This window comes from Prionailurus viverrinus, chromosome A1 (genome assembly GCF_022837055.1).
Source record: "Prionailurus viverrinus isolate Anna chromosome A1, UM_Priviv_1.0, whole genome shotgun sequence".
Classification (NCBI taxonomy): Eukaryota; Metazoa; Chordata; class Mammalia; order Carnivora; family Felidae; genus Prionailurus; species Prionailurus viverrinus.
The window spans coordinates 150,574,527-150,589,893 of record NC_062561.1 but is presented as its reverse complement, the minus strand read 5'-3'; positions in this window follow the sequence as shown (position 1 = coordinate 150,589,893).

The following is a 15,367-nucleotide window of genomic DNA, read 5'->3' as shown; positions in this document are numbered from 1 at the left end:
TTATTTCACCCTTTTCCTGTATAACCTCTTGCTGAAAATTGGTGTTCAGAGGAACAAATTGTGTTGTGACACTACACTTTTTTCATTTTGTACAGGAAGCTCCTTGAGGTTTGAAGAGAGTATCTCCCTCATAACCCCTGTACCTATTATGTTCCTTAGTCTGCAAAACAACTCGTAAATGATGGGACCATATATCAATGGGAACTGTATGCAAATGCTACATTTTATCTTATAAACCTGTTTGTCTTAGTGCTTTCAGGAAGAGAAGAGCTGTGTTCAGACAAACCACAGGAATCACACAGAATGGTTCCATTGGTTCTTTAAATTCTAACAGGTAGTTGTGTAATGTTGCTGACAGATCTTAAAGCTCCAGAGAAAGAGGCAGGTGCAAAATTTATATGGAGACACAGGGGTAGATTCTAAAGAATAATTATACTGTTTTTTGTTTTCACATTCAGGTTTGGGAAACAAGTATGATATAAACAAGTTAATTAACATTTTTAACCACAACTCTCAATTAATTTGGAGCCTCTTCACCATTGGTATCTAAGGCAGATGGAAGAGAGTTATTTAAAGGCAATCTTTTTATGATATTATGGGAACTATATCAAGTAATTGAGATTACCAACTGCCACACAGTTGAATTCACAGATGAATGTGACAGTTATACCAATGAGTGATCACTGATGACCTTGTAGAAATTATAGTTCAAATACTCAGATATGGTGGGAAACAGAAAAGGTTGCAAAAAGAAGGACAAAAGTAAAAACAAACTAACAAAAAAGCTTTGATAACAGGAGGGTGTTTGGAATAAACAAGGCAATATCGTCTTTAGTTTGTGCTTTAATCAAAACCTCTGCAAGGATCTTGCCACAACTTATTACATGCATCACACAAACCTGTCCTGATTTATGCACAGTTGATTTTTGGGGCCTGTATTAGAGGTAGAATAAGTAGCCGTTTAAGAGTTTACAAATTGTGAGATCATGACTGGAGCCAAAGTTGGATGCTTAACCGACTGAGCTACCCAGGCACCCTGCCATGTAAGAGTTTCTAGTCATCTCTGTTGAAGTTAGGAAGATAAAACACATAATCCTATTTTGCATACATCCAGAATCTAATTTTGAAAAAGCAAGGAGGTGGGATCTAGAAAAAAAATAAAGGAAGCAAGACCTTTATATAAAAGTAAGCTAATTTTGGTATACAGGGAAAAGGAGTTTTTAGAAACAGACACACGACAAGAAGATACTATAATAAATCATCCCAAAATTGCAAAAGGGAATTATTTTGCTTAATTTGTTTGAAATTAGCCAAATTTATTTCAGATTTGGGGGAGGGGAGCGTAAGAAGTTGAGTGGATTTTCAGAATCTCTTCTATAACTGTCACAAGTGACTGTTTAGCTCATTACCCTCTGAAGAAATAGTTCTTTAAAGTTCAATGTGAATTTTGACAAAAGATACCTTATTCTTTTTTATTTTTTATTTTTGAGAGAGAGGGAAAGAGCACGTATGAGCAGAGGAGAGAAGCAGACACACACACACACACACACACACACACACACACACACACACAGAGAGAGAGAGAGAGAGAGAGAGAGAGAGAGAGAGAGAGAGAGAGAGAGAGAATTTCAAGCTGGCTCCATGCTCAGCATCGAGACTGATGCCAGGTCTATCCCATGACCCTGGGATCATGACCTGAGCCAAAATCAAGAGTTGGATACTCAGCTGACTGAGCCACCCAGGTGCACCAAAAGATAGTTTATTCTTGGGTAATTCATATTAAGATTAAAGAGCAATGGAAAGTAAGATTTTCAAAAGGGGTGTGGTGTCATGCCAAAGAGTGGCATACCTGTGTGTGCTGAATGGGGCAAGGTGCTGACAGCTTCATGCAGAAAGCTTGCAGTAGGGTAAGGAAAAAGAGAGGAGAAATAGTTTTGAATCCATTTCCTAGATCGGTGTTATCATTTCATACTATCTAAATTCTAATCTGGAATTATTTGTTATAAGCTTCTCTCACATCGTTCTCTTCTTTTTCCATTTCCTATAAAACATGTGACAAAAAGTGTGCATGCTATTTTTGTATCCCTGTTGCTTAATAATGATGAACTACTAGTTCAATTAACTCTGTATGTTATTCCAACTTCCCACTTATCCAGAAAACCACGCTTCAGTCTTTGTCTTGAGCCCTGTCTTTGGAAGGTCTGATTCAGTCACGAGTGGGACTGAGAAATCCATTTATTGCCAAACTGCTCAGGTGATTCTGAACTCCAGCTAGGAGTTTAAATCCTAAAGTCTGTCCTTCTCTTTAACCCCTTCCTCCCTCATGCAGAAAACACAGTAATCTTTCCTTTCAGATTTAATCTCAATAATGATGTAAATAATTTATGACCTCTTCTGCTTTCTATTTGCATTTGAAGGTGGGCATCAATGTGTTGAAATAAAGCATTCGTTCTCTTTGGAGATCCCACCACTTCCAGGATTATCTAAGAATCCAATTAGGGTGGTCACTCAATCCAAGAGGTTCAGTCCACTTCCCAAGGCCATATGGCAAGAATACTGGGGAGGTGAATCTGCTCGCTACTGCACGTGCATCTAGCACTCGCACAGTATTGAATGCATACTCACAGTCATGCCTTTGGTGGCCAGGCCCTTGCCACAGTTAGCTCCATTTCTTTCACATGCTCGTGTGTGCCAAAACAACACTGGTCCTGATGTCTTTTAGACCTAGATTAATCCGTGCAAACTTTAACTGGCATGAAAATCGCCTGAGGGACTTAACAATACACAGATTGCTGGACCCCAACCATTGCATTTTTTAACTCAACAGGTGTTATGGACTGAATTGTGTCTCCTCCAAATTTATATATATTGACGCTCTAACCCCAGTACCTTAGACTGTGACTATATTTGGAGCTAGAGGAGTTAAAGAGGTGACTAAGATGAAATGAGGCCATAAAGGGGGGGCCTCTAACATGACTGATCCTCTCTACAAGAAGAGGAAGACGCTCCAGGTATGCTCACATGTAGGAAAGGCCATGTGAAGACAGAGCAGAAAGGTGGCCATCTACAAGTCAGACAGCGAGGGACCTCTGGAGAAACCAAATTTGTGAGCACCCTAATCTGAAACTCTTAGCCTCCAAAACTGTGAGACAGTAAATTCTTGGTCAAGCCACCCTGTCTGTGCTCACTGGTTATGGCAGCTCTGGCAGGCTAATCCAGTAGGTTGGGGGTGGGGCCAGGAATTTGCCTTCCTAACAAGTCTCCGGTTGCTGCCAGGGCTGCTGCACTACACTTTGTGAACCACCGGGCTTGCAAATCTTTGGCTTGCTTTGAAAAACTAGGACAAACTAATATTAAATATGGTACTTCCTGTCCTCAGTCAAATTGAGTGATGCAAGCTTCTTCCTAGCTGTCCCCCTGCCCCACCCCCTTATTTCTGAGGTTCTCAGTGTCTCTCCAAAAACCCCAACTCTGAATTGAGGAAAAAAACCTCATTAGTTAAAAAAGAGGACAAAAATAAAACAGAATGAGTGACTCACTTAGTGCAGGGGTACAGTAAGGAGTGGTAAGAAGGATGTCCTGCCGCTGGCTGGCTGCAGGACTGGGATACATTTAAGAACTACTGTTTCTTTTTGTACAAAAAATGGCATTAGATTAGATGGTCCTTAAAAGTTCCATGTGGTTTCAATATTTTATAATTTATCCAATAGATATTAATGAAATCCTGAGGAATGCTGATGGAGAATACTCAAGAGTTTTAACCATTTCCCCTATTCCCAAATTGGTGAATGAGCAGTGACAGTAGTAATAACAATGAATATGGGGATCTCCAAAGGGGCACCTGGTGAATAGCACTCCTCTTCCCCACCAGGCTTCTAAACTTGTTGAGAAATAAGAAAACTGAGAGAAGTAGAGGGTAAGTATCACCTTGATTGTAAGAAGAAGCCACCTTGGAAGATGTGGCTGTAAGTCTTCTCCACCAATCATGACAATGCTGAACTGGGACAGGCCTCCCAGGTAAGATTTAAGGCAGAGAAAAGCAGAATATATCTTTGTTTCCTGTGATTTTGGTGGCTATGCTTGCTCCTTAGAACTGCGTGTGAGTAATTATTCATTCAAATTTACTAATCAGAGAAGTTTTGCCCCAGAGGCAGAACAAGGTAAATAGAACATGGAGAGAGGCCAAGCAGGGTCTCCAGACCTGGAAAAAACACCCCTCAGTAGTGGAGAGATAAGCTTTATCTCCTACACTCCTCAGCCTCCCATGAAACTGATGAGGTTTGCAAAGGTAAACCACTTACCCAAGGTCATACAGCTGAGGAAGAGTAGAGCTGGGCCTGGAGCCCGGTTCTGACCACCTCCAGTATCAGCATTTCTCTCTGCCAAAAATTCAGCTGTGGAGATGGTACCTGGCAGAATGCAGGCAAATCTTCATACTGATACATGGGGAAAGCTAAACCCAGGTCAAAAGCCTGGACTTCAACTGGGGTAATCGACCACCACAGCAGCCATTTTCTTTGGGTATGTGCTCATTTTATTTTAAAGGAAGAAATATATTCCATGATCTTCTGATTCACGACCCCATTCCATTGTGCTAGGCCTGAGGATGCTTCAGATTTTCTTGGTTTATTCATGTTACCAAAAAGCTGTAGTGGTCTTTGGTTTTTCACAAATACAGACTATTATATCACTTTTTTAAAAACTCGGAGTCACTGGGCTAAAGAAAAATATTGTTTCCCGGCCTTCTTCTTTCTAGTTAAAAATATATCCTACACCCTTTAGAGTTTGGGGAAGACTACTGCCCTTTAAATCTCTCCAGAACTTTTGAATTTAAAAACTAGATGTAAAAAGAAGCTTATGAAAGTAAAATTCATATTCAGTTCATATTCATATACACACAAAAATACTAGTAACAACAGATGCCTCTGCTTGCAGGAACAGATTTATTCTAAATCTGGATACAATGAACTCCTTTTATTTCCTTAGAAAAGCAGATCTTTGGCCACATTTGGTAGAATATTTCTCTCTTCTGAGTTGACAAAATTATTTTCAGCTTATATTTTAAACTATGTGAAATGATGGAGGTTGAATTCTTCATCATTTTTCTTTAGGTATTATTTCTACATAATATTCGCTAGTGTCTAGCACAAGGCTGACACATAGTCCTATTCATTTGGTTATTCTTTCACTGATCCTGACTTGGTTCTTTGAAACATTTAATGCTCTTAAAATTTACATCACCAAACATTTAGAGAATTTCAGGTTCCAAGACGTTCAGAGATTGTTATAGTAATCATTACTGTTAGGTTAATTAACTTCCTAGTCATACAATAGATTTTCACTTTATCTCTGACCACATGCCTGTCAATATATCATGTTAGACAATTTTTACAGGTTTGAAAGACTATAAGAATGGGGTAAATGAGGAAAAATCGTATTATTATATAGGGAACATTGATCTTTGACGTATTCATACATCTTATATGCTCCCATTATGTGAACTTTGAGTATAATTTTCCAGAGACATGTTGGAAACAACTGACATTCTCCTTTCTGTTTTATATGTTATGCTAATTTGCTTCCACATTATATCACACAATTTAAAACACCAATATTTTATATAAGAGAGGCAGCAAGTACTGGGTTATTGGGTTATCAGCTGTACTACTTTGCCCCAGTCATTGTGAATCTTTCCTTCTTACTGGGAATGTCAATTTAGGCATTTCTTTTCTTTTTCTTTTCCAAAACTTTACTTGGCTGTATAATTTTTAAGATGTTTCCATATTCAATTTTCAGTAATATACAACTGAATATACCATTCAGTAATATACAACTGAAATATACCATTTCAGTTCTGAACGTTTAGTTATACCCTAACTGAATGAAGTCAGTTTTCTGTTTAACCCGTTTGGTATTCTGACATGTACTCATCTGGCTACTGGAAGTTAACTTATGGAAGTTGATTCATTCTGATGACATTAATACATGAAACAGAGTCACTTGTTCATTCAATTGGCCTATAGCTATTTAGTGCCTCCTGTGTGCAAAGGAAGTGCCACAGGAAGTACAATGATGTGGTCATGAATCATAAGTCTCTAGGAGGTCATGTACTGTGCCTAAGACCATATCCCAATTGTGTCCTCAATACTTGCCATGATGTTTGGCATGTGGCAGGTACTTAAGAATTAATAACCCGAACAAATGAATATCTGATTTACCTTAATGTAATTTATCATTAATACTCCACAAAAATTATTTTTATTAAAACATTTTTTTGGGTTTTTGTCATTTGTTTTGTGTTTTTCATAAATTTTTAAAGAGAAAATGTTTTCCAGGGTGCCTGGATGACTCAAGTGGTGAAGCATCTGACTGTTGATTTTGGCTCAAGTCATGATCTTACCGTTCATGGGATTGAGCCTCATATTGGGCTCTGCACTGACAGTGTGGGACCCACTTGGGATTCTCTCTCTCTTCCTCTCTCTCTCTGCCCCTCCCCTGCTTGTGCTTGCTCTCTCTCTCTCTCTCAAAATAAATAGATAAACATTCAAAAAATGTGGGGTGCCTGGGTGGCTCAGTTGGTTAAGCATCCAACAGGTCATGATTTCACAGCTCATGATATCAGGTTCCCTGTTGGGCTGTGTGCTAATAGCACAAAGGCTGCTTGGGATTCTCTCTCTTCTCTCTTTGCCCCACCCCTGCTGGTGCAAGTGTGCGCTCTCTCTCAAAAATAAATAAACATTAAAAAAAGAGAGAAAATGTTTTCCATAATTACTAATTGATTTAAATAAATTTTGGTTAATAAGTAGAAGATCATGAAGAAAATGAATCTATACTATATAAATTCATAGTGCCTGGGGTGCCTGAGTAGCTCAGTTGAGCATTGGACTTTGGCCCAGGTCATGGTCTCACAGTTCATGAGTTTGAGCCCTGGGTCAGGCTCTATGCTGACAGCTTGGAGCCCACTTTGATCCTTTGCCCCTCTCTCTCTCTGCCTCTCCTTCACTTGTGCTTTGTCTCTCAAAAATAAACATTAAAAAAAATTATAGTGCCTAAAGTCATTAACAACCGAATGGCAATATTATATGTGACAAAAGACTGTTTCCATACAGTTCAAATTTCTCGTTAATAACTTACTTTAAAAAAAATCACCATTTACAAAAATAAAGAACAATAAAGTAATAAACCAAGGTACAGAAATTTCCTAACTATGGTGCTTAGAAAGAATAAGGAGAAAACGAGGATGCCAGAATGTTTATCAGCAGGTAAGTTGGCAGCTTGAAGTTTACTGAAACTTTCCCTACATTACATAGGATGAAGAATGTGATAGTTAAGGATGCATTCTCTCTGTGTGCTTCCTCACAAATCTCCTCCAATTAATTTGATTATGTGTGCATTGTTGGCGAGGATGAGGAGACTTGTAGGCAAAGGTTGAGGAGATGTAACCAAGGAGCATAGCTGGAGAATTTTGCTCCAGGTCTTATTATTGCCCCTAAAAGATCAGAGTTGAGCCATTTTTCCCTAAGATTGGCAGGCGAGTTTTAAGCAGTATTATGCTCAGTTTCCACAGTGCCTATTTTGCAAATAGAAAAGACAAGTCAACATTTCTTTACTCAATACAATAAAACCTAAACTCTCCCGTGACCCCCCAAGGCCTTACAATGAGCTGTTTCCAACCAGGTGTCTGATTACATCTCCTATCACCCCCTCGCATGTCATCTTCATGTCTCTGCTCAGGCTTGACAAGGTCTTTTCCTCTCTCAGGGACTTGAACTTGCTGTTACTCTGCCTGGAATGCTGTCCTCAGATCTCCCTATGGCTTTGTCCTTCACATCTCCAGGTCCCTGCTCAAATGTCACGTCCTAATCTGACCATCCCAACTACCCCATCCCATCCCACATCCTAATCTGACCATCCCTGGTCACTCTATTCTTGTGCAAGCCTAATCTTGTTTGACTTCAAATCCCCTCCTTGCCCATTTCCCACCAGACTACTGGACTGTGGTGCTGACTACTGCAGGTGGTATTTTCCAGGCTGGCATGTCAGCTGTCTTCCTGATCAACGGATGGCACTGATGCAGAGATGGAAGGAATTTCCCTGCCCCTCTGACTGGAGTGGCGTCTCCAGCGATGCCTATTTTTTTTCTCTGTGGCTCCCGCTCACTCCTTCATGTGCAGTGTGATTTCAGCTTCTGCCAGGTGACCACAGTATTTAGAATGTGGTTAATTTAACATACTGTCTTTGTCCTTCCAGCCTAGGAGTGGTAATGATGTTCTGCTTTTGCTAATCTCTGGAAAATCTCACCACCCTATTTGATTCTTCAGCTCTTCCACTAATTCATTACCTTTGTTTTAAATAGCCTGTTTCCTTAATTATATACTAATGTAATCTTATTATTCCATTCTATTTTTTTTAATTTTTATTAATACCTACAGTTATTTTATCCCCCCCCCCCCCGTGTTGTCTGTATTGCACTGCACTCTTACCATTTCACTTTAGTAGAATGTAAGATCCAAGAGGACAGATACTCTGTCTTATTTATCACTGTATTCTCAGTATCTAGCACAGGGCCTGGCATATGGTAATTGATCAATAAACATGCTTTGAGTAAAATAAAAGTCTAGAGGAATTTCTGCAGGTTTCAAATTCAGTACCAGTTGCAGCACACACAGTGTTTTCTTACTAATTAGTTCTTTAAACACCAAACCTAATGAAAAGGCTGTTATTTTTTTCTAATCCAGATGGAAATAGGAGTGTTTTGATTTGCTTTAGAGGAGGGTGAGGAAAAGCATCTAAGAAGTTTGATTCTATGAGATTCAGAGTTCTAAGCTGGATCAAGACTTTTATAAATCCAAATGGATTATTCTTATAAGGCTGTGGTGTCCCCATTCTTAACAAAGTGGTCTTTTATATATGGGTGTGTACGTACTGTTGAATCATCATCCTAATAAGGGCTAATTGTTTGATTGATTTGACCATGCTATGATTCCTTTCAGTTTGGCTGGCATCAACAAAAACACAGAGGATTTACTTTCCAGGTAAAATTGACACATCACTTTTTGTCTTACACAAAGTCCTGATGAAAATCAGACAGATTTTATTCTGTGGTGTAATAATTTTTAATGATTCTACTATTGAAGGTGTTTTCAGTTGGCTAAAGGCAATGTCGCTTTTCAACACTTGTATAAGCTTTTATGGAATAATCAAGACCCAAGCATGTTAAAACTAAAATGTACTGTTTGGTCAGTAACTGCAGAAAAGAAAGTCCTGGTATACTATAGTTATTTATTGGTTTATTTGCAATTCTACCTATTGCACCTATCTACTATTCAATCAGTAGTATACATTTCTGCCCACTCTCTAATTCAAAAATATTTTCAAAGGTACTTACAGCAATAAAGACCATATACAGGATAAGGAGAACAAATGAATAGTTGTAGCAATCAAAACAAAAGTAAATAATAAATAGTAAGGGAAATTGGATAGAAATTTAGCATACCAAAATCATGCCATGAGAGTTTTAATAGTTCCTGGAGGCAGGCCAATAGTTGGTTTTGAGTTTTCTAGCAGCCAAAACAAGAATCTGATGACTTAAAAGTTCATAGTATCTGTAGAGTTAATATATGAAGCATTACTCACAAGAACGTAAGCCTTTCCAGGTACTGAAATCTGAAAGGATTTTCCAGGGGTTCTCTCATGAAGGGGACACTCTATCCTTTTAAAAAAAAGAGTGACCTTGCCTGGTCAAGAAAGCACAAGGAAGATATGATTTCAAATATGGTAGGGGGTCAGAACTGGATAGATAGAGCCTGTCTCTGTGCCAGCACAGATGGGTGGAGTGCATGCCCCAGAGAGAAAGCCTGATGGTTTCGCTATATATTATCTAGTAAAGTCCTTTAATTTGGTAGTTGAGGCATCTGTGTTCAGAATGGGTAAACAGCTTTCCAAAAGGCTTGTAGTGTATATGAAACTAAAGAGAGTGGACTCTAATTAATGTCTCTGACTCTATAGTCAGTGTTTTTCCAACAGACTAGGTAAAAACTGCAACCTGATTTCATTTCCCCAGTTTCATAAATCAGTTATAGTTGGAAAAAGGGACTTTATAGGTTTAGCCCAGGCTGTGAGTCAGCAAACTGGTAGGAAATGAAGAGCTTAGATGTGCAGGAGTTAAGAAGCAGGAATTTTAGTGTTAATGTGGTAGGTTAGAAAAGAAAATAGATGTTGAAGCAGACAGAACTGGTAAAAATTCTATCTCTGCCATCTACCAGCTATGTGACTTAGACAAAGTTAGTTATCATTTTAGAAATTCTGTTTCCACTCCAAAATGGGAATAGGGATCCACACCTTGAAGGACTATTTCAGTGCCATCATTGGCAGATATCAAGTACCCTGTTGGGCTTTACTGTATTTATCACTATTATCAGGTCAAAGAAGTAATTAAGAAAGCAAACAGTTCAACGCATATATAGACTTTGAAGGTCAGGATAGTCAAGAAGTAAAACACCAAACTGGAAACAAAAGTCACAAATTGTAAAGGCCAAATCCAAAGTTAAGATAAAAAAGCCATGGGTACAGAAGGCAGCAGAGATAGATAGGAGGACAGAGTAACACATTCTAATTGCCTGGAATAGGAAAGGCTCAATTTGATGCACCATTATGTTTAATTCAGGAATTTTTCATGTGCCTCCTCCTGGCACAGGAGCCTGTCCCAACACTGGACCCATGGGAAAAACGATGTTCATTAAAAGGAAGATGGGAGCAGACCCTGACCCAATGGGACAAAGAATGCTACTATTAATTTCAGCAAAGGAAATACACATTTCCCACATGTATTCCCTAATTCAAGTATACAGACATCTGAACTCAACCATGGAAGCTGGTGGCAGACTGTTCAACCTTTGGGGTGATGTATGTTTCATTAAAGTCTAATTATTCATAAAATGTCAGAGGAAGAAAACAATGACCAAGTAGAAACAGCATAAATCCAGCCCTATGTTCTATCTCTCATCAGTTTAAATTTAAATATTATATTGGCTTTGTAGTCAACATGAATGGTATCAAAAATTTTCACTGCATCTTCAATAGAAAAAAACCACATATAGTATTTCCTGAATCAATTTGTTAAAGTTGGTATAGCATTGTTGTATCTATTTTTGAGATGAAATGGAGCTACATACATACAGGATCAAAACAAAACAAAACAAAAAACCAAAACCAAAACAAAACCAAAAAAACCTTCATGCCTAAGTTTTGTAAAGTCACATGCCAAAATTCTTAGTATGTCAACCAGAACCTCCACAAGTAGTCCCTGACTTCCCTTCAGATTTATTTTTTACTTCCATCCTCATAAATTATATATTCTGACCTAACCCAGTACTCCAGAATTATTCCCTGCACTTTCCTCCTTTTCTGTATTTGCTCACATTTTTTTCCTCAACCAGTGGGGATGCATTCTTCCCCTCCCCTTTTGAATGTTGAAATCCTAGTAATCTAAATTTTCCTTGTGCTATAGAATCTTCCCAAGTCTTCCCAGATCAATTAATTCTACTTATACTTCATTTTTGGTTATTGAATCAAGTCCTTGCATGCATCTGTTTCTATCCACCCCTTGACAGTGCTAAGCATTGGTGCTAAATTCTGAGTAACAGTGAGAAAAAGGGAAAAACAATGCCAGAGAAAGCCATTCTTGCCTCTTTCTAACATACAATTAAGTGGGGAAGACAAATATAAAACAAATTAATATGAAGTAAATACATAATTGCATATTACAGCCAGTGTTATAAAGGCAAGCAAAAGTACACTAGGAGAAGGGCTAAGGACTAACAAGGAGAGAGGAATAGGAAAGCATTTCTGAGGTAATGGTTAAGTTGAGAGCTGAATGTTGACTATGTTTATAGCACATGTTTGCATACTTAGGTATTTTCTTGCTAGATCTAAGTTTCCACATGCATAATGTTTTTTATTTCCTCTACAAGATCTATAGGACATTGTTTGTAGGCTGATTTGATAAATGTTGCATGCATTGAAAGGGAGCTGCCCACTTTGGAAAAACCTAACTCGGTAAATTCATCTTGGTTCTGAATACATGTTTTGAGCTCCTTTTCGTCTTGAACTGGACACTTTAGACTGTGTCCTTGATAGATCAGGAGGCACCGGAATGGGGTAAGGGGAGAAAGAATGTTTGCTGCTGGCCAGATCTTCACAACAAGATGAAGCTCAGGAGATATGAACTCTAATTTTCCTCATATTACTTTTCAATCTTTGAGGAAAGGATTGGGAGGGCATTCCATGGTTAATCTTTGTCTTTATAAGGGACTAGGGGATTCTGTCATCAATTAGGGAAGATCAGTTTAAAATGTCAAAACATAAAGACTATTGTAACTAGAGCACATTGAATACTTGTATTTTTTTCTTATAGTGGGAATGTCTTTTTTTTTTCAAGATTTTTTCGAGTTTATTTATCGATTTTGAGAGAGTGGGGAGAGGCAGAGAGAGAGAAGGAGAAAGAGAGAGAGAATCCCAAACAGGCTATCACTGTCAGCACAGAGCCTGACGTGGGGTTCAAAGTCATGAATGGTGAGATCGTGACCTGAGCCGAAGTCAAAAGTCAGATGCTTAACAGACTGAGCCACCTAAGTACCTCTAGTGGGAATGTCTTTATTTCAATGCATCTGTGGATTTTTAGGAGTATTGCCACTATGATAATTATATCAACTATGTGCTATTTAGCTATCCTCACCAAAATTGATTTTCCCATTAGATACCTCTACATATCCAGCCTTCTTTGGCAAGAGAATAAGGTTGATTTCAGATTAGAGTTGGTAAATCCTAATGAATGGCATTTGGGGATGAATGAACAGGAGCTATGAAGTGCTTTGGGCACAACACTAACTTTGTACTGCTTTCTAGGATAGATCCAGTTGGTGTCGTGGGGGAAGTGTGGCTTTTCATCCTCTTCATTTGTCTTTGCTTCAACTTAAATTTGACTTTCAGTATAAAACATTCAATGCTCCTCTTCCAGGACCGAGCAAAAACCCAAACGAGTAATCTGGGGAAGAATCTGAATTTAGATCTTTACAGCAGGAGGCTGTTTGTCATATAGCAGGTTGTGCAAGTAGAAAGAAACCCAGCCCTCTCTTTCCAGCAGAAAAACAAATCCTCATTCTCCTTCCAACCAGGGCAGACCTCAAGGCATTTTTGGAAGAGTGGCAATTATTATCTTTAGGTAATTTAATACAAGACTATGATGGTGTTAGAACTGAAGTAAAAGAACTTTATAAAAGAGGAATCTTATAAAATGGAAAAGGTTTCAAAGTGGCAGCTTTTCTGCTATAGCTAAACCAGAAAAAAATGTATTTCCTCACATTAAAAACACATTTAATAGTTTGTATGAACTGACGACAAAATTAACATTATTTTCTTTTATTCTTTTCATCCAAAAGCCATAAGTGAATCCTCTATTGTTGCAACCTATGGTGATCTTTCTTGAGATATTTTCCAATTAATGGTATTGCTTCCTTAGGTGTGAGCTCCACAATTTAAATAGGAGCCTACGTTCAAAGATGTATTTCATGCTGTGTCACTTTATCAGAAGAGCAATCTGCCATTTTTTGACAGCTAGTGACTTGTGCCTGAATCGGTGATACCTTTAAAAAGAACTCATTATCAGTGTAGTGAACAAAATATGCATTTTAAAATAGTGCAGGATTTTAATTTTCAATGTCAGTGATTTTTGCCTACATGGGTGTAATGTGTTAGGGATCAGCTGAAACATTTTCAAATATTTTATATTTCAGGAGATTAGCAAAGTTAGATAGCTAAGGATCTCTCTCATTCTTCTTAGAATAAACCAGCTCTTTTCTTATGAGTAGTGCTACTTTGAAGAAAGATTAAGAACAAAGATGAAGACATGTTTCCATGACTAAGAAGTCATCTTTTGAGGAACCAAGGGATCATTAGATGCCATGAAGATATCTTTTATAAACATCAACAGATTTCACTTAAGAATTAAAGATGAATGAAATATGGACTAAGCAGTATGGTCTTGGTTAATTGTGAAAAGTTCTTCATAGTTCTGTCACATTGAAGTCAAATTCACATCCTGTGAGAAATCAGCAAATGGAAAAAAACAAAACAAAACAAAACCAGAATGGGAAGAGGTTAGAAGAACAGCATCCTGCCAGCTGACCTAAGGACATTTTTAGACAAACAATTCTAATCACTGACGGCCTGTGACAGATTATTTACACATCTCTAGTGTTGGTTATTATATGGATGCCTCAAATTATTTCAGCTATGGAAAGGTGAAATTGTGATGGTGTCACAATGAAACCTCATTTGAGAGAATCTCACATTCCACAGTGACTAATGACTGAAAATTCAGGCTTCATGGGGGAAGGGAGAAAAGTGGAAGCATAATGAAATAGCAATGGACTCAGAATATTTGGTATATTTCAGAAGGACATTTTGAAACTGGTCACATATATTTAACCCCATACAGGCATATCTAAGTCACTGTTATGGGATTTCATGTCACCCATCTGGCCAAATACTATTTACCAGCCTCTAATATCTCCATCAGTCTCACTCTTTTCAGTAGTTGAAAAGATTTTGGAAATACCGGGAGAAATTTTATGTGAAGACGGTCTTACAGAATATGCAAAATTAAAAAAAATCAATAAGGTGAATCTATTCTCTCTGTTGTTTCCCACCAAAATGCTGTTTCTTAATATTAAATATGTCAATGTTGGCTGTTTTGGTAGTAGGACGCAGTGCTGGTTTATCTAACAGGTTTTGGAATCAGAGTGGCTTGTGTTGAAAATTCAACTTGTCCACTTGTTTGGAATCTATTAAAGTTTAGTATGGATAGTTATAAATATTGCTGCTCAAGTGAGGAACCTAGGCAGCATTCCCAACTTCTATGCTTGTACACTTTTCCAATCCACTTAATTGTCAAATCCTGAAAATCTGATCTCTTAAGTATTTCCCAGTCATCGCCTTCTCACGAGCCATACTGTTCCAGCATCTGCTACTGCTGTAGACCTTTATCCATGCTTACTTTGGCTTCTGAGGTAACTTCTTTGGACTCCTTATCTCCTGCCTTATTCCCCTGTAATTCTTTCTCCACATTACTGAAACATATAATATTTTAAAAATGCAAGTCTAATCATATTACACCATGTATTCGGATATTCCAGTAGCTTTCTTTAACTTCATAAAGTTTAAACTCATAAAATTGTACACAGGACTTCTCCTTTTCTCTCCTGCAGTACCCCAGAATGTCCCCTCTGCTGACCTCTTCCCTCTGATCCTGTGCGCATGCACGCATACACGCACACACACATAGTCTCACTCTTACTGGTCCTGACTA